Here is a 25,344-nt window from a genome sequence, read left to right as displayed (position 1 = left end):
CTCAGAAACTGAGTGTTCATGCTTTTCCTGGTTTTATAACTAATTTTACAGGCTCAATAAGAATGTAGCCTCTCTTTTTGCCAGGATAATATTGGGCAAATTGATCGTACAACAAAGGTCATACCTAAAGTATCATATCTGAAAATGATTCTCATCTAATCAGGAATGACAAGTAACTATTAAGGAACAACGATTGACTTTGTATGTGGAACTAATGCCTACCAACGCCTTCCAGGAAAACTGACCTAGTTCTTGGCTGATAGGTCTCCACATAGAAAGATCACAGTGAGAAAGGTCACTTTCTAGCTGGCCAGAAAATTTAGCAAAAATTTTTGGAGCCTCGGCTAGATAGAAATTCACACAATTACATAGGTACTGGAGGTAAAATCTGGTGGAGTTTCTTGGTTTTGTTTTTCTACTTCAGAGAAGAAAATCCAATCCGAGATTTCTTTTAAAAACTTCTAGAGAGAAATTACATCTATCACATTAGTTGTTGTTGTTAGTTGCCGTTGCTGTCAAGGCAATTCAGACTCATGGAGACCCCCACGTGCAGAGCAGAACTGTTCCATCGAGCTTTCAAGGCTGTGACCTTCGGGAAGCAGATCGCCAGGCCTGTCTCCCAAGGGCACTCTGGATGGATTTGAACTATCAACCTTTTGGCTAGTAGTCAAGTGCTTAACGGTTTGTGCCACCCAGGGAATCCTCAAAAGTGCATGGTTCTAGAGTAGTAAGCCCAGTGAGGTCTACATGTCTAATTAACACTCATACTGCAGCTTTTTGTCATGAAAAATTGCCTTTGAAGATTATGTCTGATCACAGCAGGGAGACCGTAATGAAAAACAGAATTTGAAAATGGGCAAAAAAGATCCTGGGTGTCCTACCAGCGGAATGGTAGGAATTGTTTATTGGACCCTCCAGTGATTATCTAATTCTAAAGGGGTGTCTGATTGCCTCAAGTTTTTTTCCACTCTCAAGAGATAAAAGTGAAGTTATAGAAAACTGATAATAATGTAAATGTTTCCTTCCATAAGAATGCAAATGATTCCTGCTCATAGCAATACAAATGAAATCTGTCTGATACAGAATATAGATCTCAGTAAATTAAATGTCTGAACCTCAAATTCTCATTTGAACCATCTTTAATATGTGAACTTATGCAAAGAAGTTCTGGAATTGATAAATAAATGTCTCCTTATTTCAGATTAATTTAGGTGCTAAATTTATTAAATCAACATTATAAACACAGTAGACTTGGCTTAAAACACTTCTGGGCTATTGAAAATCTAGAGATAACTTTTAAGAATAGAGACTTTCAAGAATAAATACATAATAATATACCCATTTGTCATGGATTGAATTATGTCCCCCCAAAAATGTGTGTATCAATTTGGCTGGGCCATGATTCCCAGAATTATGTGATTTTCCTGTACGTTGTAAATCCTGCCTCTATAATGTTAATGAGGGAGGAATGGCAGCAGTTGTGTTAGTGGGGCAGGACTCAATCTACAAGACTGGATTGTGTCTTGAGGCAATTTCTTGAGATATAGAAGAGAGAAGCAAGCAGAGAGACAGAGAGACGTGGGGACCTCATACCACCAAGAAAGCGCCGTCGGGAGCAGAGTGCACCCTTTGGACCCAGGGTTCCTGCACAGAGAAGCTCCTATTCCAGGGGAAGACTGATGAGAAGGACCTTCCTCTAGAGTCAACAGAGAAAGCCTTCTCCCTGGAGATGACACCCTGAATTTGAACTTCTAGCCTACTAGACTGTGACGAAATACATTTCTCTTTGTTAAAGCCATCCACTTGTGGTATTTCTGTTATGGCAGCACTAGATGACTAAGACACCATTACAAAGAAATACTGCAGCTGTTAAAAGGGATGTAACACTTATCTATTAATGCTACAACCCCATTTTTGTTAAAAAATAATACACGAATACACACATATGCACAGAAAAGTGGCTGTAAAAAAAGTATACATATATAATGTCACAAGCCACTCTCTCTATGTATTTATAGTTATATAGGTCTCATTTTGGGGAGGGGCATATGCTTTTTTAAGAGGAGGTTAATTGGTTCACTGATTATTGGATGATGATTGCTTTCCTGGTCTTATTTTTCTGGAATAAACTTTATTAATAATAATATAATAGCGAAAGTTACTAGATTTAATGTAAAAATTATATTCTATAATTAAATAACATAATATTCACTAATAAAATGTGGGCAACTCCTGGCTAGATCCTATTCATCCTTCAAGCTCTAATTTAAATTTCACTTTCTCAAGTCTTCTCTCTGCCAGCTTCCACCCTACTCTGTCCCACCTGATACAGACAAGATTAAAAAAAAAAAAAAACCTATTGCCGTCAGGTCGATTCCGACCCATAGTGTCCCTATGGTATAGCAGAATTGCTCCATAGGGTTTCAAAGGCCGGAATCTTTACGGAAGCAGACTGCTACATCTTTCTCCCGCAAAGCAACTGGTGGATTCATATCTTTGTTTGAACTAAGCGTGGGTGCTAACCTTTGTGCTCAGCAGCCAAGCGCTTAACCACTGAGCCACCAGACAAGGTTAAGTTCCCCTATCACTTTGGTAGGGCCTTTACTAATCCCTTGTAAAACCTGTCACAGTTGTAACTTGGGTGACTATCAGATTAGTGCCTCTTTCCCCAAATCAAACCAGTTGCCATTCGGTTGGTTTTGACTCATAGCGACCCTATAGGACAGAGTAGACCTGACCCATAGGGCTTCCAAGTCTGTAATCTTTAAGGAAGCAGACGATCACATCTTTCTCCCTTGGAGCAGCCAGTAGATTAGAACTACAGAACTTTTGGTTAGCAGCTGAGTGCTTTAACCACTGCACCACTAGAGCTCCTCTTCTTTCCCCTACTAGATCTAACTTCTCCAAGGTCAGAGACTATGTCTATCTTATTCACTGCTGTGTCCCAGATGCTCAAAATATATGCATGTTGTATCCTAAGAGGTGCTCAAAATTTATGTACCGCTCCCTTGCCATGTACATTGAATGACTCTTAAAATATGTTAGAAAAGGAAATATTTTATGTCTTATCAAAGATAAACAACCTAAATCCAATTAACTTAAGACTGTTTATGTTTGATTTTGGAAGAGATGAATAACATTTGCCTTTGACTCATGGAACACATTTTTAACATACATAGTATTTTAATGGGCATAATTTGGCCTATAATGTTCCTGCATGAAACAAATCATTATAACGGAATCCTGTTATACTGTATAATGTTGTAAAATGAGAGCAAGAAAGTCACACTGTCTCTATTTATACATTAAGTGCAGAGGGTTCAAGGGCATTTATCAATAATTTAATGTGCTGTTAATGCCCAAAACCATGAAACTGTTACATACACTTGATATTTGCAACACTGATTTTAAACTCTAAACAAATAGCAAAGAGCACTTCAAGGTCTTGAATTGTCAATATCTGCAGGTCATGCAAATATGTTTAAAATAAATTACAGAAAATAAAGGTAGCTACCCAGGAGCCAAATAAATGTATACTGGGATCTTATTATAGCACTACCACTTGAGAGAAGCAATCGCCAACTTGCCTTATAAAAACGTTCTTCCAGTCATAGCATAATTTTTGTCCATGATAAATCTCTATTACAACAATATGCTATAGAGATGCAAATCATATTGAGATTCTAGAATACAGTTTGTCTAACATTCGATTCTACATATTTTAATCTTGCCTGTTTTGGTTTGGATTTTAGAATAGGCACAATTACCCCCAATGAATCTCAGCTTCCCTTTCTAGACAATACATCATTAAAGAATAAATCTGTGTCTTGGCATCACTGAATTTTGGCACTATGAATCACTGGAGAAAAAAGAAAAACTCCAAAACCCACTGAAAGTCACTTCTCTATATTTAAAAATAGAGATACCTCTAGCTCCAGATAAATCAATGAAAAAATTTCTCAGGGTACAAAATGCAAAGATAAGCAGAGAGAGAGAGCTTAACTGTCTTTGTTCAGTAGGTCTGACATAGAAAAAAATATTAGCCATCCTAAGGACATCTGCAGTTTGGACGAGAAAGTTCTAAAAACGTAAAATAGGAAAGGAGACTTAATTTTACTTAAGAGTAAATATGTCGATGTTGTTGTTATTAGATGCCTTCCAGTCAGTTCCAATTCATAGCAACTCTATGTACAACAGAACAAAACACTGCCTGGTCCTGAGCCATCCTCACAATAGTTGCTATGTTTAAGCCCCTTGTTGCAGCTACTGTGTCAATCCATCTCGTTGAGGGTCCTCCTCTTTTTTTGCTGACCTTCTACTTTACCAAGCGTGATGTCCTTCTCCAGGGACCAGTCCCTTACATGTCCGAAGTAAGTGTGACAAAGTCTCACCATCCTTGTTTCTAAGGAGCATTCTGGCTGTACTTCTTCCAAGACAGATTTGTTCATTCTTCTAGCAGTCCATGGTATATTCAATATTCTTTGCCAACACCACAATTCAAAGGCATCAGGTCTTCTTCAGTCTTCCCTAGTCACTATCCAGCTTTCACCTGCATATGAGGCAACTGAAATTACCATGGCTTGGGTCAGGCGCACCTCAGTCCTCAAAGTTATAACTGGACCAATAAGCAATATCATGACAAACAGAGAAAATACAGCAGTTGTCAAGGATTTCATTTTACTTAGATCCACAATCAACGCCTGTGGAAGCAGCAGTCAAGAAATCAAAGAACATATTGCATTGGGCAAATCTGCTGAAAAAGACTTCTTTAAAGTGTTAAAAAGCAAAGATGTCTCTTTGAGGACTAAGATGCAACTGACTCAAGCCATGGTATTTTCAATTGTCACACATGTATATGAAAGCTGGACAACGATTAAGGAAGACCGAAGAAGAATTGATGCCCCTGAATTATGGTGTTGGTGAAGAATATTGAATATATCATGGACTGCCAGAAGAATGAACAAATCTGTCTTGGAAGAAATGCAGCCAGAATGCTCCTTCGAAGCAAGTATGGCGAGACTTCGTCTCACATACTTCGGACATGTTATTAAGGGGACCAGTCCCTGGGAAAGGATATCATGCTTGGTAAAGTAGAGGGTTAGCAAAAAAGAGAAAGATGCTCAATGAGATGGATAGACCAAATGATTCCAACAATGGGCTCAAACATAGCAACAATTGTGAGAATGGTGCAGGACCAGTCACCGTTTTGTTCTGTTGTACATAAAAGGTTGCTATGAGTTGGAACCTGCTAGATGGCATCTAAGAGCAACAGCATAAAATAAGAGTATTAAGTAAAAAAGTCAATCATCCGGGAATCGTTTAAAAGCTTTGAAACTACGTCATCAGGAATTACCTCCCCACACCCCACACCCTCCGCTCCGCAGAGCTGCTGGGTCTGTAGGTCTGTGGCGAGCCACGGACACGGGTCTCTGTTCCACAGCATGGGGTTTGTGAAAGTTGTCAAGAACAAGGCTTACTTCAAGAGATACCAAGTGAAATTTAGAAGAAGAGAGGGTAAAACTGATTATTATTCTCAGAAATGCCTGGTAATCCAGGATAAAAGTAAGTACAACGTACTCAAATAGAGATGATAGTTCATGTAACCAAAAGAGATACCATCTGTCAGATTGCTTACGCCCGTGTAGAAGGGAATACGATACTCTGTGCAGTTCATGCGCACGAACTCCCAAAGTTTATGGTGTGAAAGTTGGCCTGACAAATTATGCTACCGCATATTGTACTGATCTGCTGCTGGCCTGCAGGTTTCTCAATAGGTTTGGCATGCACAAGATCTATGAAGGCCAAGTGGAGGTAACTGGAGATGAATACAATGTGGAAAACACTGATGGTCAACCTGGTGTCTTCACCTGCTATGTGGGTGCAGGTCTTGCCAGAACTATCCTTGGAAATAATATTTTGGAGGCTCTTAAAAAGTTGTGGATGGAGGCTTGTCTATCCCTCACAATACCTAACAAATCCTTGATTATGATTCAGAAAGCAAGGAGTTCAATCCAGAAGTACATCGGAAACACATCATGAGTCAGAACATTGCAGATTACATGCATTACTTAATGGAAGAAGATAAAGGTGCTTACAAGAAACAATTCTCTCAACATATAAAGAACAACATAACTCCAGACATGAGGGAGGAGATGTATAAGAAAGGACATGCTGCTATATGAGAGAATCCAGTTTATGAGAAGAAGCCTAAGAAAGATGTTAAAAAGAAGAGGTGGAATCATCCCAAAATGTCTCTTGTCCAGAAGAAAGATCAGGTAGCTCAGAAGAAGGCAAGCTTCCTCAGAGCTCAGAGCGGGTTGCGGAGAGCTAAACCAAACCACAATTTTCGATGAGGATTTTTCAGATAAAGGCAATAAACTTACTGACCAAGCAAAAAAAAAAAAAAAATCTACTTCATCAGGAATTATAAAATGTGAAAAAGGATTTTTTTTAGGCACAAGAATGTATCATTTAAAATGTACTGGTATTCACTCAGCATGTCTGTTTCCCATCTGCCCACCAGGAACATAGCCCCAGTAAAGGGTACTACACAAGAAATCTACAGATCTGCTCCTGTGCTATATTCCCAGGAGCAGCGTGCATATTACACATTGGAAAGAGCTACTAGTTAAGGGGGAAAAAAAGGTATTTAAAGTATTGGTATTAACAATTTGAATTTTCCATTCTTTTTTAAAAGTCAAGTTGCCCACAAGAGACATGATAGGCACCATCTGTTATGTCCAGAGCAAGTTGTACACCCATTCTGAATCAGTCACCTAAGACCATAGATCAGAAATAAAAAAGCACAGTTATGTGAAAACTATCTGCAGTTTCATTTCCTATAGTTACTCAGAAAAAAATAAAAAACAGATACAAGGTGCTGAGTCAAAGCCATTGTAAGTCACTTGCATTTGTCATTAAAATAACAATTTCTACTACTACACTTTCACAGCCAAATTTCTCAGCAACATACTGAATGTTTCCAAGCAGTGCTTTAATTAGCTTTTAATGCAAATGTCAGTCTGCACATCAACTATTTCTATTCAGAATTTCTCGTAACCAGTTTTCGCAAATCTGTACAAAACATTGTTTGCATTTATAACTTAAACAGAAAGCTAATACCTGTGGATAAGCACTACCATGTTTTCTGTTTGTTAAGGTTCTCTTCCATATCGTATGTAGTTCATTTTTTCAGATACTAATTCCAGCTTTTATTGAGAGCAATCACTATCGTTTATTTATTGCATTGTATGTCAACTGCCAGCAATAATTAATAAGAAACCAATGCTGTACTCACACACTAATCCTTTGGTAATATTTGTGATGACATAGCTCTCAGCCTCTTAATCTGAAACCCTACTTGCCAGATTTGTTTCAAAATTCAGAATTTTTTATATTTTAGAAAGGCAACAAAGTGTATATTTTACAGAACACCCCCAAAAGAGAGTATAGAACCTCATCATCAAACACAATAATGTATCTGCAAGGAGTATTCCCACTACATGGCTAGAAATAATCTCATGCCAGTTCAGATGAGTTTTGCCACCAAATATGTGTGGGCCAAATTTACAAAATAATTTTGTTTTCATTTTCAGAGCTTCTTAGATTTACAAAGGAACTGGATAAGGAATTGTACACAACCTGTATTTTCAAATTTTAATATCTAAAAGGATAAACTATTAGGTCCAGTTCTGTAATTAAGCAAACATATAACTGACTATAATAAGAAATCTATATACAAATACCTAAGCATTACGTACTATACTTTATGCTTTTAAATTACATCTGCAAGAGATAAACATTTCCCATCATACTAAGATTGTAATAATCATATCTTCACTACAGAAACAAAAAAGCTGTCTAGTCACTCTTTCTTCAGAGTCACTCACATCTTTCTTCTTTAGCACATAAATAAAATGAAAAACTCTAACAGATTTCCCAGATTCACAGGAGCCAGCCCTGTACAGGGCAAATGTATTTACCTATCTTGCATTTTCATTAGACTCAAATTCAACAGACAAACATACTCACTCTTTCGGGCACAAGAGTAAAAGATAAGTCAACTGGGGGAAAAAAATCAAAATAGAGTTTTGTTTTGATTTCACTGTTGCAAAAGCCAACTGAAGAATAGAAGCCTTTGGAAATGGAAAACTATATGCATGTAATGTCATCTTGATTTCACAGTGTTAAATTGTAACAGAAGTCAGAAATCACCCAGTGCAAACCCCTTATTTTACAGATGAAGAAACTTACAGAGGCTCAGAGACTCATTCCATTCCACGAGGAACCAGTCACAGGCCAGTCTTTCTGACATTTTCCTCTAAGTCATTCAGCCGCCTGTAATTTTTCACACTGAGCTCTGCTATGGCTAGAAACTTCTGATTACTTTGTGACAAGATCTAATCTTTCTTGTTCAAAATATTTCTGAACATAAAATCAACAGATAAAGTGACTGCGTGTGAGTCAAACCCCAAAGCCTGCGTTTCCCTCACAGTTACTGACTTGGCTTCTGATTAACACGCCTAAGTTCATGCAGTCAGTTCATCCAGTATATTTCACCCTCGGTCATTATTAACAAAGGAAACTATTCATATTTATCTAAAAGCATAAAAGGTGTTTTTAAGGAAATTACAAAAATATATCCATGATGTCTGGGCATTGGATAAATACTGGTCAATAATCAGCAGTCACGTTAACTTTTTCACGAACTAAACCTTGGTTTGACATTTCTAAAACTACAGAGACAAACAAAAGAAAAACTGATAAAACTTAGACCAAACAAAATCTGGTTAAAATTCTTCTACAACCTGTACTGATGATTCTAAAAATCATGTTTTTAAAAATTGACCTCAATTTTAGAAGAGGAAATATTCCCAGGCACTTGCCCTAATTAGTAGTAAACAAGCAAAGGCATTTTCTAATGCCTTTAAGAAAACGTTTAAAATGTTTAATTTGAACTGTGTTTCATTTTCAAATGCATTTATTAGCTCCTTTCTTGTTGTCCCATTCTACATTCTAAAACAAATTCACTCAGGTAATGGACATTTAATAAAAGATATAAAACGTTTCAAGGCCAGGCCACATAGTCCTTATGTATAGATTTTTCTCCCTTTTAAAATCAACAAGTATTTTTCTGTTTAAAGACTGCAAGGTGACAAGAAGGATACTAAAGTTGTCATCAGTGTCAAGAAGAAGTCCAAATTTATCAGTAAGAAAGGAAAAGAAAAACGTTTAAGACAGCTAATCTGGAAAAGATGGATGGAAGATGCCTTCAGGAGACATTCATACCTAACTGAAAAGAAATAATTCAAAAGGAGTTAGTGTTCTGAACTGCGAAGAAAAATAAAATTTACTCCCATAACACTCATAGAATTATAGCCATAAAGTGGATCATCCCTCTAGTCCTCTCATTTTACAGGTAAGGAAATACTCACAGAGGTCTACTGATTTGCCTAGGTTACACAGCAAGGAGCCTTGGTGGCACAGTGCTTAAGCACTCCGCTGCTAACCAAAAAAAGGTCAGCAGTTTGAACCCACCAGCTGCTCTGGGGGAGAAAGATGTGGCACTCTGCTTTCGTAAAGATTTACAGTCTTGGAAACTCTACGGGGCAGTTCGACCCTGTCCTGTAGGGTTGCTATGAGTGGCAATCGACTCCTCCAGGACAATGGGTTTGGTTTTTTGGTTAGGTTACATAGTACTTGGTCCAGAACTTAGGTATCTTTGGTCCAGATGCCTTTCATTAACTTTTATCATTTCCACAATTGAATAAATTAAATTTGTGCAGCATATTTAGTAACACTTATATACAGCAGAACACCAGCTCTTGCTCCAAGTCAGAAATCAATCAATTTAAACCAATCATGAAATGTTATTTAAAAGCCAAATGAGAAGATAAAGTTATTTTTTCCACTGTCTGTTGTTTCCTTAGCACAGCAACTTCTGTGAAATGAGGCATGTCTAACTCTACTTGGCATTAATTTTGGAAACTGATATTGGTTATCAAAGCAGAGTTCCTGTAACAATGAGGTAACCTTTTTAGAAATATATTTCTGCTTGGTTCATAGTTCCCAAAGCAATAGGCGAGCAAAATTTTTAGATTTTTAAAATGCCTGAGGTTTTCACTTTAGAAGAGGAACAATTTTCAACAGCTGAATATTAATATGTGCACTAGAAGACTGGATCTCAGTAAATTCAGTCAGTTTGAATAAAATTAAGCTAGTTTTTGCTCTTGTCCACGCTAATGAAAACCTTTGTCTCATCACACTGATGATTTTTTACAGTTAACATATACACACTTCTAAAAGAAAATGTGAAAAAATTCTAAACTATTTAATATTTTATGATTTAATTAAAATCTGACTTTATAAATTATGCAATATTTTAAACTTTGGAAACCCTGGTGACATAGTGGTTAAAAGCTACAGCTGCTAACCAAAAGGTGGGCAGTTCGAATCCACCAGGTGCTCCTTAGAAACTCTGTGGGACTGATTTAATCAAAAGCATACTTTATAAATAATGCAACATTTTAAACTTTGCTGGAGAAGCTCTCAACTCAAAAAATATTTAATTTCCTTGCCATTAGAATATTTACAATATTAAAATATTAGTTTTGCTCTCTATTTTAGAAGTATTTCTGTATCAGGCAGTCTCAGGAGAAGAAAGGCAACTAATTCCAGGATGGCAGTAACCTAATGTCTCACATGGACCCCTCCCCCATCGAACAACCCACACTCCATGCCCATGTAGTTCTTTAAGACTGAGGAAAACTGTGGGACCTGAATTTTCAAAGGGCAATTCCTACAGAAACAAGAAAATAGATAGATTGATAGACAAGCAGCAAAGGTGAAGCTGAGACAATCGTCAAATTAAACTGCACTCAATACTACAGAGAAAGATGAACATGGGAAAAATGTCAATTTTAAAAGACTGAATGAAAATATCAATTTGACATTAAGTTTCTCAGAACTCAAAATGTTAAAATCAAAAGTATCATTTTTACCATATTTTGATGAGTTGATTCACAGATGAATCCAAAAGTCACATCATTTTTAATGCCAATCTAATGCAACAGCATCATTTCATCACCTATACCCAGTCTGATATCTAAAATTGCAAATATCAGTGAAGCTTCTTCACTGGATGCTGTCATGTAGTAGAGGAAACAGGATAATAGCTTGGAAATATTCATTAGAATTGAAAGGAGATACTTAAGTTTTCCACCTAGAAAAACGACACAGAACTAATCAATGCTGGCAATGTTCATATCTGCGTAGCTCCAGTGCCAAGCCCCTCCTTCGCAAACATGCACCATCCTGACACATTCCAATAATCACGGACATGACTCTGCAGGAGTTAATTCAAAGTTATCATCCAATGATGACTAAAAATGCTACAAAATAAGACAGAACTTTCAAAAACACAGGAGTTTTTATAAATAGGACAGATAATGAGCCACTGACAGAAATAACATTCACATTCAGAGTAAAAAGAAGTAATAACCTGAATTCAATAATGAGTTGTCACCAGTCAATAATAGCTGGGATTCATTCACTCAATCAATCATGGTGCAAATGATTACTAAAGTTCTACTGTGTGCCCCCGCAAGGGGGATGAATAAAAATAGGGTCCCTGAACTCAGAAAGTTTCTAGTCCAGGAGGGAAAACATCAAAATAAATGAACATTGCAATTGTGATAAATGCACTGAAGAAAGGCTGCACCATAAAACAAGGAGACATGACTTGCAAGAGGGTTCAGGGAAAAAAGTTTCCCTGAGAAAATGGTAGATGGGTGAAAGAAAAGGGTAGGGGCAATTCAAATGCATCACTCTCATTTTTCAAGATTTTCATTTTCAGCCTCCTAGTTTCTGAATTAAATGTAGAATCTAAACCTCATGGCACAGAATGTTTCTGATTCCACTATAGGCCTATAGTCTCTGGCTCAGTCTGAAAGGGGCTGTGTGGGAATTTCACATTTATTGTCAGATGTGTAGGCCTAGTGTCCTAGGTATTGTGCTACTGTTAATGCAAAGCTTGCATAGTTCACTTCTGCATGCTCCCATGATTCTGATTTATTAACTACTCCTGTATACTACTATGATTCTGATTTATTTTCCTTCTCTCTTCCCTCCTGTTTTCGCATGATTTTATAAAAGTTTACAAATTAACCTAAGTTCCTCTTTCAGAGGTAGAACAACAAGTGATAAAATCTTGAAGGTGAGACAACTGAACAAAGATCTTCAAGAACACCCGCAGAAGGTCAACATGTCTGAACGAGGTCATTGTGCCCACCTCAAAGGGAAACGAACATTCCACAGATTCTTCAGACCCCGACCCTGTCCCGACAAAGTCCTCTGATCGGCCTCCAGACGGGGAGGCAGATTTTGAAGGAGCTCATTCCCGTCTGTCTCCTGTATGTCTTGCTGCTCACCTCACCTGTCTCAGTATTGGCTTTTGCAGCAGGCAGCTCAGGCCTGCGTTTTGCGGTAACAAGTGGAAGGTGCGAACCATAACAGGCCCTTAACACATTTTGTTGAACTGAAAACAAGCCTACATATGATGTAGATTACCTGATTTATTTTAGTTTTTAAAAATATATTCCACGTCTACCCAAAAATTTGATCACAGCACTTAACACAGAACCTAAACAAAGAGAAGAACATGAAAAGTGGGGTGAAGCTTGAGTAGATCAGTGTTTGTCTTCGCAAAAGGAAGCCAAACGCTCGTGGGAAGCAGGAGCAGTACACGCCAGGACTGGGCTGACTCCAACAACAGAAGGGTGTATTTGGCACGGGAGAGCCAGGTCTGACTCACAGTGCCCCAAATGTGCCTACAGCATTTTGTACAAGGAAATCTCTCATACATTCATTTTTAAAAAGGGGAGGGGGACCCCATAAGATACTACAGCCCTGCTAATAGGTAGGAAGCTAACTGTAAAATGATTACCAGAAACAATTCCCAGAGCCATGTTCTGTCACTCGCAAACCAGTTACCGCTTGTAGCCTATGTTTTTCTCCTAAGCTTCAAAGGCCCTGAGAAGGATGGTTTGGAAATATTACTACAAATGTCATCTGTATCACATAGCATGAGATTACCTTCTCCTTAAATGACAGAGTAGTTTCTAATGACACAATTTTGTTGTTTACACAAAAATAAATAATACAGGAAATAGACGAATGCATTATTCTAAGATGTAAATTCCCTTCCCAGTGTAACTACACCCTTTCACTCCAAACAAAGGGACCCAAGCAGAGGGGCCTGGCTTCTGCCTCATGGCAATGGTCCACAGCGTAGGGACAGAGACGACACACAATGGCAGACCCAGGCAGTGCCTGTGTCCAGCCTGCACAGTCCCTGGTAGCTCTGCCAGGAGCCAGCAAGCCTACAGGAGACCAGTGTGTGAAACAGCTCCCTTGGGGGGTTTACCTGCATGGGGAAAGAGAATTTTCTCAACCATGCCTGTGCCCAAGCCAACTGTATTAAATAGAGCTTTGTTCCCAGGGGATTTTTTAAATTGAGACATCATTGGCAATACACAATATGCTCTACAGTGATTAGTGATGCTAATCAATGTAGTTAAACAGGAAAAAGCAGACTTGCTTTTCTGACTTTGAGATAAAATCTGAGGTACTCATATCGATAAAAACATATTTATAAAATGGGAAAAGAATTACTAAAGCTTAGACGGTAGATATTTACTGAACACCTATTATGCACCATGCACTTAGCTATGTCATTTAATAAAACATTGTAAAGTCACTCTCGTTTTAGTCGAGGAAACAGAAACTCTCAAGTTTAGAAACATTCCCAAAGTCATACTGCTACTAAAAGAAAAAAGAAAAAAAAAAGAAGCTTCAAGTCCAGAGCCAAGTAGGAGACTTATAAAAGAAAAAAAAGTTGGGGGTGAGGGGCAACTTGAAGCAGCAACATAGCATAGCTGTAGAATAACCACGTATAGAGCAATCAAATAGGCAGTTTTCTAAAAAAGAGATATGGAAATACCATAGGAGTAGGTGGCACAGCCATAAATAACAGCTCAGACTCTAAGGAACGCTTCTACACTCATGATTTAAAGGAAATCTTCATACATACAGAGAAGTAGAAAAACTAATTTTGTATGCTATCTACGCAGTATTGCTTACAAACTAATGATGCAAACATTAGCAGTGCGTTTTGAAATACAGAAACAAGCAGAGAAGAATATACTGATTACACCTCAGGAAGACTGGCTTAACACCTAGAAGATCTTCTACTGCTATTGCATGTGTAATACATTGTAGTCACTAGTCTTAACACCAATGTCATATATTGTACAACAATGTGAAATATCTGTCATGGAAAAAATCAATTAGCAAATTAACAAATTATTCTTTAATTTATGTTAGTTAGCTTACTAATTTTACTTTAACAGCCATTATTAGCAGTAAATAGATAAAATTATGTTTGAATTTCACAGATAGATCTTGATGGATTAATGTTAGGGAGCAATATTTAGCCAATACTTCCTCAGATTAAGAATGATGATTCAAACATAAGATCTTTATTTGAGCCTGTGTATATGTATCTTATCAAAACTGCAAAGAGATAAGTAATTCACTAGTTGTTTTTTCTTACTTTAGACATTAGCCAGCATTTGCCTCCAGCTAATATACATATACACAAACATATGAAAAATAATTAAATCCATTTAGCTAATATTAACTACTTCAGTCATAAAAGTTCAAAGACATTTTAACTAGTTATAATAAAGAAAATAAGAATATCACAATACAGCCAAAATTGTAATATGTGTATTACTTTTTTGAAAAAAAAAAACAACCAAATAACATATGATTATAATTTCCATTGCTAAAAGAATAAATTGTATACAGATAGGCAGAGGAAAGAATTACCTTATATTTCACCATATGTCATGAGCAGCCCTTTCTGACACAATTGAGATTTTTACTCATCTACACATCATTTCTGAACTGTTTTCACTAAAGGATAACCAAGCTAATTTTCATTTTCCACTATGCTCGTCTGGCACATACACTGTGTCATTTAAAAGGAAATAAATCACACTCGATTAGCTGTATTTTAAATGCATCTACTGAAAAGTTAGCAATTGGCAAGCTTAATAAGGTACGTAAAAGAATCAGTTTTCACACACACAACAGAATTTCACTGAGCTATATTTGTTTGTTCACTCCAAAAGCAGAAAGGAAAGGCATGTAATCTGAATAGACAACCATATTTTCAAGAATTTCTACAGTTGATCCTGAAGAATATTTATAGGCATATCATTGCACAGATGGATGCTGGCCCAAAGAGAACAATTTCTCCTGGAGGATTTCAAATTCTCTATTTAAAATTTAAAAGGAAAACTATATTTCCTATAACTAAATTTTACAAAATATTTCAATGTTACGGTTTTAAAAGTTTGACTAAGAACATGCAAACATTTTTAAAATCCCCCCTTCCTTCCTCTTAAAGATAGTTTTGTTTGTCTTGTTTTTTTCTCTTAATCTAATAAAGAACAGAAGTTAAAACCTGCTTTGGGAAATCTGAAAATATTCCTCACTGACACTTATTTTTTTCCCTTATGCTTTCTGTATTTTTCTCATTTAATTTTATCAGGGTTTTTTTATTTGTTTGTTTGTTTGTTTGTTTTAATGTTTTCTTTAAGAATGTATTCCTTCCTCTGTTTGGAGCCTTACTACCTACCAACCCCAAGGGTAAAGGTTATTGATAGCCAAAAATAGTAAATTTAACGAATCATAGTACCATAGAACTTTAAAGGGTTTCCTAACTCTGATGTCACCCAGCAAGACAGTAACAAAACTCACACCCAGTACCAAAACTACCTACATAGAGTTAAATATGAATCAGCCAAGCAAGAACTAGCAACCACTTCTTTTAGAAAATAAAGGTCACTTAGCATTTGATACCCAAACATTCAATCACATGAATATTGTAATCATCATTATCAAAGGCCTGAGAGGACAACCATTTGATCTGGGAACTGAGAGAGAATAATCTATTCCTAGTGTAGGATGGAAACCTTGGTAGAGTACTGGTTAAGCGCTACGGCTGCTAACCAAAAGGTCAGCAGTTCAAATCCACCAGGCGCTCCCTGGAAACTCTATGGAGCAGTTCTACTCTGTCCTGTAGGGTCGCTATGAGTTGGAATCAACTGGACGGCAATGGGTTTAGTGTAGGATACACTGACTTAACACTTTGGCAAGAGTGCAAGATGGAGAAATTTCAGGTTTCTACGTTGCTTCCTAAACCAGGACTTCACCCCAGGACTCTGAAGTGAGAGTTTTTAAAGCATCAGACTTCCAAATTAAAACAAGCATTTGAGTACTAAATGATGACATTTTGTTTGTTTTAGTTTTACCATCCATTAAAGGCATCTGAAGTTGATTATGAAGAGAAAGGAATTTTTAACTTACTACCAATATTTGTTATTACCATACTTAAGAGACAAAGAATACACTTCAACATTCAACAAGTGAAAACACTGGGCAAGAATAATTCTTATCTCTAATCAGTTATCAGATAACTCTTGACTGCTGCCAGCCACATTACAGATCATTCCAGTAAGCTAGATGTAAAACCAAAACTAAACTCATTGCTATCAAGTAGATTCCCACTCATAGTGACTCTATAGGACACAGCAGAACTGCCCCATAGGGTTTCCAAGGCGGTAAATCTTTACGGAAGAAGATTGCCACATCTTTCTCCCACAGAGCGGCCGGTGGATTCAAACCACTGACCTTCGGGTTAGCAGCCAAGCACATTAACCACTGAACCACCAGGGCTCCAAGCTGGCTATAAAACAATACAGTACAGAAGTTAATTATCTGCTACAGAAATATTCATGATTTACAGTGAACTGAAATACCTTCTTGATGCTGTACTGCCCCAAACATTCCTGGTGAACATAATACAAACTTATATCACTTTTGAAGGATAAGAAAGATCTGGGATAGTATCAGATGCATTGAATCTTTATTTTAAGCACATGAAACATCCATGCCTGGAAAATGTGGCAAAACTATCTCAGGCAGAGATGATGCTCTGTGTTCACCATATCCCATTTCCATTTCCTGCTGAACACACAGCTGGATTCCATGGTTGCAAGAGGGCTGGATTCTTGTCTAATACTTCTGTTAGGGTAGATAAATATTATAATAGTCCCAGATTTCAGTAGCTTAACACAATGGAGGTTTATTTCTCATCCATTTTCACAGTGTGTGCAGGGGAAGGGGAGATTCTGCACCACACAATCACTGAGGGAGCCAGACTTCTTCATTCTTTCATTCAACCATCTGCTAAGGATACTGCTGTGTCCAATCATCACATAGTCAGGATACAGAACAGAGAAGTCAGACAGAATGGTTTCATGGGCCCAGCCCAGAAATGGCATACATCATTTCCATCCACATTCCACATTCCATTGCCCGAAACCAAGGTACATGATCAAACCTAACTGCCAGGGAGGCTGGGAAAATGCAATCTAGCTCTGTGTCCAGGGGAAAAGGGATTTGGTGAACACACAGAAGTCTGTATCACTACGTTTAACAGTATTGATACATTTGGCTTATTGTAAAATTTCATTTTACAACTCTTTCATTAACTATTGTTGTTGCTAGTTGCCTTGAAATGCATTCTGACTCGTGGCAACCCCATGTGTGCAGAGTAGAACTGTTCTATAGAGTTTTCAAGGCTGTGACCTTTTAGAAGCAAATCGTGCCAACCTTTTGACTAGTAGTAAACACTTAACCTTCTGCACCACTCAGGACTTCAGTTTTCAATGATAGTGCCATTCATTGCAAATCAATGGCAGAGGAAAGCAAATATAGGTAATTTTAAAGCCAATTTCAATAACCCTCAAAACTCTTTCTCAGAAACAACTATTTAGTACAGCTGTCCTTCATCCTTTAAATATTACACTAAGAAAACCACAGCACATTTTAGTTAGACCCAAAGAAAAAGGGAACAGCTTGGGCATGAAAAATAAAACCTGATTCATCTACTTAGTCACGTTTCTTAATACTACTACAAAGCTACATGACTACATGACATAGATATGCAGAGAATATAAAATACATTTAAAAAACAGAGTAGCTTACATGAACTGGCTGGGGGAAAAAAATAAACATCAGAATAGTTTTACCAGGTTTTATCATTACATTTTTATACAAAGGCATGACTTCATACCAACCAACAAGAACTTTTTTTTTCACTAATAAGAAAACATTTCTACTAATTCATTCACTTTTTCTTGCTCAATAGAACATCAGTGTTCAAAAAAAAGCTAAAAAGTTATAGGAGGAGACACGTTCAGCAACAGAATATTACTATCTCCTTCCAATATTAGTACATGCTATTTCAACTACGTTCTACCTATTGGAACTAACCATTCATGGACAACAGAGCATACAAGACAATACAACTGAATATTTAAAAAGTCACACTTGACTTGCAATTAAGAAAAAAGAGGCGAGGATTCAATGAATTTAATTTTCTCTCTCAAAAAGTTCTGTAAATTACTGAATGCATGAACTGTAACAGAAGTCACAATTTGTTTAATATTTCCTAAATACCTGACCAATTTTCATATTCCAATAAATCACCTATCAGGGTATAATTACATTGCAAAGCTAACTCTCCCTCTGCACAAAAGCCTTAGTATTTCCTGCATCCATCTGGTGTTTCCATGACCTGTTTTCTGAAACAAAGGAGCTCACCCACTGCTGTAACCTCCTATCAAAAACTCTAAACTAAGACAGACTTCCCTTAAAAGACAGAAAGCTGCCATTAGAAAGTTTCCATACACAGGCGTATTGCTGTTGTTGTTAGGTGCTATTGAGTCAATTCCGACCCATAGCGAGTCTATGTACAACAAAACGAAACACTGCCCAGTCCTGCGCCATCCTCACAATCGCTGTCAGGCTTGAGCCCACTGTAGCAGCCACTGTGTCAATCCATCTGGTTGAGGGTCTTCCTCTTTTTTGATGACCCTCTACTTTACCAAGCATGATGTTCTTCTCCAGGGACTGATCCTTTCTGATAACATGTCCAAAGTATGTGAAATGTAGTCTCACCATCCTTGCTTCTAAGCAGCACTCTGGTCGTACTTCTTCCAAGACAGATTTGTTAGTTCTTTTGGCAGTCCACGGTATACACAATATTCTTCGCCAACACCACAACTCAAAGGCATCAATTCTTCTTCGGTCTTCCTTAGTCATTGTCCAGCTTTCGCATGCATATGAGGCAACTGAAAACACGCTGGCTTGGGTCAGGCGCACCTTAGACCTTAAAGTGACGTCTTTGCTTCTGAACACTTTAAAGAGATCTTTTGCAGCAGATCTGCCCAATGCCATGCATCATTTGACACCTCCTGGGGTAGGTAAAAACCAAACATTTTTACCTCCAGTGAATTACTTTAATTAGATCACTAGATTTCTCTCTTCCCCACAAGTAGCAGAGGACACAGGAGAGCTAGGAAACAGGGCTGTAATGTATAGCTGTGAAAACTGTGTACTTTCCAGGGCTCCAGGCTGAGAACTCCCAAGGAAGCGGTTATCCAGTATGAACTCCGTTCAGTCAGCCCTGCAACTTAATGTAGGTTTAGCATGGAAGAAAGAATGCCACTTTCTCATCTTCATAGATTTCTAGGTAAAATAGCTGGGTGAGGGGAAAGGAAAAAGGACAGATGATCTTGAGAACATGGTACATTTCAAGAAAATACAGGCTCCTGTGGGGTGAGGGGTTGGATGGTATGGCAGACACTGCTCCTTGACCCCAATATTTACTTAACACCTCTTTCCATAGAAACTTGACATTTAGCTTGGTACATCACTACCCTGAATCAAGACTGTATTTCCCAGGCTCCCCTGCCTTGAGGTTTTATGATATGACCAAGTTCCGGTCAATGCTGTACAAGCAAAAATATCCTGCGGCAGCTTGTGATCCTCCTGGCAGGTGCTCCTTTACTTTTTTCTTTCATTCGTCCTTATTGCTCTAGAAACCAGGGATACCACCTCGGATCAGAAGGAAGGGGTGAGCTCTGAGGATGCGGGTCCCTGAGCTAAGTGATCATGTTGTTGTTAGATGCCATTGAGTCAGTTCTGACTCATAGCGACCCTGTGTAAAACAGAACGAAACACTGCCTGGTCCTGCGATATCCTCAAAATCGCTGTCATGCTTAAGCCCACTGTTGCAGCCACTGTGTCAATCCACCTCGTTGAGGATCTTCCTCTTCTTCGCTCACCCTTTACTTTACCAAGCATGATGTTCTTCTCCAGGGACTGGTCCCTCCTGATAACATGTCCAAAGTATGTGAGACAAAATCTCACCATCCTCACTTCTAAGGAGCATTCTGGCTGTACTTCTTCCAGACAGATTTGTTCGTTCTTCTGGCAGTCCATGGTATATTCAATATTCTTTGCCAACACCATAATTCAAAGGCATTGATTCTACTTCAGTCATCCTTATTCATTGTCCAGATTTTGCATGCACGTGTGGTAAGTGATCATGCCAGTCCTGAAAAACCCACATGAAAGCCTCACTCTCATTAAGGCAATGTTATTATGGGTTTTTGTTTGTTTGTTTATTACAACCAAATTGCTATGTGAAAGGCAATGGACCTTGAGGAGATGAGACAAAAATACACAAAAGGAGATAATAAGGGCTGAAAACATAATTCCTTTGACATACGGCCTAGATCCCTACTGACTGCAAACTGCTGCCTGAGTTGGACCTTGACAATGATAAATGAAACGTATCTTATCATGCAAGCAATGCAAAGTACATATCTGGATCAATAGAAGGAAGATTTCTGAATGTATCATTTTGGAAAGTTTCTCCACTAATAATAATTAATATATTCTGCTGGTGGGATTAACAACAAGGACAGAATTAAGTCAGATACTTTCAAATAATTTTACCACAGGAACTTACAGTTTATAACAGTTACATCTGACAAGACACTACAGTGTTGTTAAGTCTCTTAGAAGTTCATTTACCTGCACAAAACTGATCTAGAGTAGACTTGGCTTTTCATGATGAAAATCATTTCTAAAGATGCATTGCATGTTTTTGTTTCCAAGGGATATTCTTTTTCTGGAGAAGCTGTGAAAATATTATTTCTTTTTATCAGCTCCTTGTTTATTCTTCTTAAACTACTAAATTTCTGAGAGGAAAGGGCACAAATTTTAATATGGGCCCTGGTGGCGAAAACGGTTAAGTGCACAACTGCTAACTGAAAGGTTGTCGGTTCAAATCCCACAGCCACTCCACAGGGGAAAGACCTAGAGATCTGCTTCCTTAAAGATTACAGCCAAAAAAGAAAGATTACAGCTGAGAAACCCCCATTAGGTATTCTACTCTGTCACATGGGGTCACCACGAGTCAGAATCAACTAGACAGTACCTAATAACAACAACCACAGCCAAATTCCTGCTGGCACACTTTCAGAGAGAGAGGAAAAAAAAAAAAAAAGCTTTCTTCATGGTTTTAAAAGCATTTCCTATTTTTTTCAGTAAATTATACTTTCAAGAAGACATCAAGGAAGATTGCCCCTTTGAGGAGAAGTAATAAGCTCAATTTACCTGTATCACTTTGAAAATTTGGTATGCAATGACTCACTAGGTTTTATCAAAATTTTTACCTAATGTCAAATTCCTAGAATTTGATACGAATTTCTAATTGGTCACAACTGTATAACTAATTAAAGATTATACTCACCTTCAACAACTTCACTTGTGAAATTAGCCTCTGTCATCATCAAATTCTCCCTACCTTTTCGACCATTTCCATCAGCATCCGAACAGCTAGTATAATATATATATTGACCTTCTCGAGCTACTGTCCTATTTCTTTTCCAATTCCTAAGAGTATTTCTTGAAGGAATTACCCACAGTCATTATTTCCACTTTCTTAGCTCCCATTTTGTCTTCAATCCAATAAAATGCTGCTTCCATCTTGTTGAGATAATAACCTACATGCTATGCTCCCAAATCCAATGGCCACTTCTCTCTTGATGATTAACCTCTCAAAAGCACTGGACAGTTAACAACTTCCTCTTTCTTGAAGCATCTTCTTTTCTTACCTTCCATAAGCAAATGTCGTAGGCTGGGTTCTCTAGAGCAGCAAAACCAGTAAAGAGTGTATATATAAATACACAGATTTATCTCAAGGAAATGGCTCACACAGTTGTGGAGGCCGGCAAGCCCCAAATCCAAGGGTGAGGTGTCAGGGTGGAGGCTTCTCCTAGCTCACATGGTTGCAGGGGCTGATGAACCCAAAATCTGCAGGTCAGGCGGCAGGATGCTGACTCACATCCCAAGACTGTGATGATGTCAGAGGATGTTGAAGATGTCTGGCCAGAAGCAGGATTGAGAGAGAGCAAGTTTTGCCAGAACATCTATATATATTGGATGTAGGCCACACCCCCAAGGAAACTTCCCTTTCAACTGATTGGCTGCTCAAATCAAATCACAAAATGAAGGATGATTATGCAACATATGCCAAATCACTGACAATCATGGTCTAGCCAAGATGACATAAAACCTTAACCATCACAGTCCACCTCTTGTCAACTTGGCACCTGCAGACATCTCCTTAAACCATACATAATCTCTAAATAAAAACAATTACAAAGTTATACTTGGACCTAACATGATACAACTAATATGCTTATAACTGAAAACACACTAGGATGGTTGATATATTTTGTAATAAGTAATAGAATAAGGGAGGGAAGAAAACAAAGATATTTGCTATATATATACACGTATATATGTATACACACAGACACAGACACACAGACACACAGACACACACACACACACACACACACACACACACAGACACGCGCACGCGCGCGCGCGCGCGCGCACACGCTCCTCACTTATCGACATGATTAGGTTCCAAAGACCAGGTCGTTATGCAGAAATCAGCATTATGCAAAATAATCGCGATTTCCTATCCCAGCCTCCCCTCCTCCCCAACCCCAGTCCTCCCGTCTGTACCTGTGGCAGTCAAAGGCTTGCCCTTGCTCTGCTCACCGGAATCCAAATCCACTCTGCAGGGTGCTACAGCTGGGGCTCCATGAACGCACTCCGTGTGGGAAGCGGGGCAGCGAGGGCAACTGCCCACTCCGTGCTCCTGGCATCCGCTGGCCGATGCCTGGGTGTCTACGCGAGAGGCGAGCACACAGTGGAGGGTGGGGCGTGCCAGGAGACAGCCAGCCGGAAGGAGGGAGGAGAGGTGCAAGCTGGGAGGAGCTGGAGCGCTGGGCACCCTGTGTTCGGACTGGGTTTAAATACCCCGAGGAGGGCGCTGCGCCTCCCTCCGCACATCCTGGACGAGTTGCACGCTGCTACACTGTGCACATCAATGAGGTCGTTAATGTGCAAAATAGATAGTTTTTTTTTTTTTGGTATTGTCATAAATGCATAATGTTGGATAACGAGATGGTCAATAAGTGAGGAGTAGGTGTGTAAACATTAAAAACCCATTGCCATGAGTTGATTCCGACTGACAGCGACCCTAAAAGACAGAACAGAACAGCCCCATAGGGTTTCCAAGGAACACCTGGTGGATTCGAACTGCCAACCTTTTGGTTAGCAGCGATAGCTCTTAACCACTACACCACCAGGGTTTCCTGTAAACATACAGGTGTGTATATTAAAAAAACAAACAAATCTACTGCTGTCGAGCTGATTCTGACTTACACACATACACGTATAACAAAACAAGGAAGAAATACTCAAAATAATTACAACTGGTCACATGGTTGTAAAAGGTATTCAGAACTACCTTCTTCCACCACCCATTCCGTATTTCCTTTGCCCTCGGCAAGCACCTCAGCTGGTCGTGGTTCTTTGCCTGGTGGGGTGACCCAAACCTTCATTCCTGAAGGGTCTGGGCCATTAGTAGTCATGTCGGAATTGGGTTGCTGTAGTTTTCCATTCACTTTAATCACAGGGCATGGTAATACTAAGAGACGACCTAAGGGATCTCCTGTATTTCAGACATACTCTTCTTTACTTCCATTACATAATATCAATCCAATTTCCCCTTGGTAATCAGGATCAGTAATACCAGCCAGTACGGTAACTCCCTTCTTTAACTGTTGTTCCAGAGGCATAAGGAGCCCAAAGTAGCCAGGTAGTATTCTTAACTTCCAGTTCAGTGGAATCAGTGTTGTGTCTCCTGAGGGAAGCATTCCTTCCTTTGGAACTAAGACCTCTAGACTCACAGAAAATAGGGTCACAGAGACAGGAAGGAAAAATTTTACAAGTGGGTCACTAGAGGTAACAGTGAGTGGTGCCACTCTCATGTCCACACCTTGATTCCTGGACCCATGAATCCTGCTATGAGAGAAACAGCACCATATATTGGATGCTGGTTTAGAGTATATACAATCTCTTTGAGAACACCGCCCCAATCCTGCAAAGTATCGCTACCTAACTGGCACCGTAATTGTGTCTTTAGAAGATCATTCCATTGTTCTATCAGGCCAGCTGCTTCAGGATGATGGGGAACATGGTAAGACCAGTGAATTCCATGAACACGGGCCCACTGTCGTACTTCACTTGCTATGAAGTGAGTTATTTGATCTAAGGCAGTGTTGTGTGGCATACCATGACAGTGAATGAGGCATTCTGTAGGTCCACAGATGGTAGTTTTGGCAGAAGCATTGTGTGCAGGGAAGGCAAATCTGCATTATGCTTACGCTTATGGTGCCAGCTTTCAATTTCTGAATCTTATTGCTTGCCCTCTAAATTATGGGATATTCCAGGGCTCAGCCCTGGGATCCCTTCTTTTCTCTATCTGCCATCCTCCAATAAATTCCAAATCTATCCTTCCTACCCTGTCTTCACCCTTAAACTCCAGGCTAGAAATCTAACACTTTATTTGACCTGTTGACCGATTTCTCATTCCCTAAATCTGCTCTTGTCCAGGCTTCCCTATCTTTGCTGTTGAAAGCTGCCTTTGAGCGGGCTCTGATTCATGGCAACCCTGTGTACAACAGAATGAAACATTGCCTAGTCCAAATAATCCACTGTGTAGGGAAGCCAGAGTGATCTACTTACAAATTTTATAGTTTACTACAGATTTACAAATTATGTAACTTCCCTGCTTAAAATCTTCCAATGGCCTCCCTTATAGCTGTAACAGAATCCAAACTTCTAAAAATGCCCTATATGATCCTTCCCTTGCCTAACTTGCTTTGTTCACTGCTAACACCTGATTTTCCCCATACTTTTTCATTTTAAATAGTCCTTACTACAAAAATATCTTTCTTCTCTTCCTCACTTTCTTTACTCCTGTACTTATCTTTACTG

At 38.7% G+C, this 25,344-nt stretch overlaps 1 protein-coding gene and 1 pseudogene across 6 annotated transcripts in view; one reads left to right on the top strand and one right to left on the bottom strand.

The window, feature by feature from the left end:
• The window catches only part of PARP8 (poly(ADP-ribose) polymerase family member 8), a 189,947-nt gene that overhangs the window by 98,845 nt on the left and 65,758 nt on the right, over positions 1-25,344 (bottom strand). The gene's annotated exons all lie outside the window — the stretch shown is intronic.
• LOC111821265 (60S ribosomal protein L5 pseudogene) lies at positions 5,172-9,550 on the top strand (annotated as a pseudogene).

Source organism: Trichechus manatus, unplaced genomic scaffold (assembly GCF_000243295.1).
Source record: "Trichechus manatus latirostris isolate Lorelei unplaced genomic scaffold, TriManLat1.0 scaffold00074, whole genome shotgun sequence".
NCBI classification, from domain to species: domain Eukaryota; kingdom Metazoa; phylum Chordata; class Mammalia; order Sirenia; family Trichechidae; genus Trichechus; species Trichechus manatus.
This window is presented reverse-complemented; position numbering and strand designations above follow the sequence as displayed.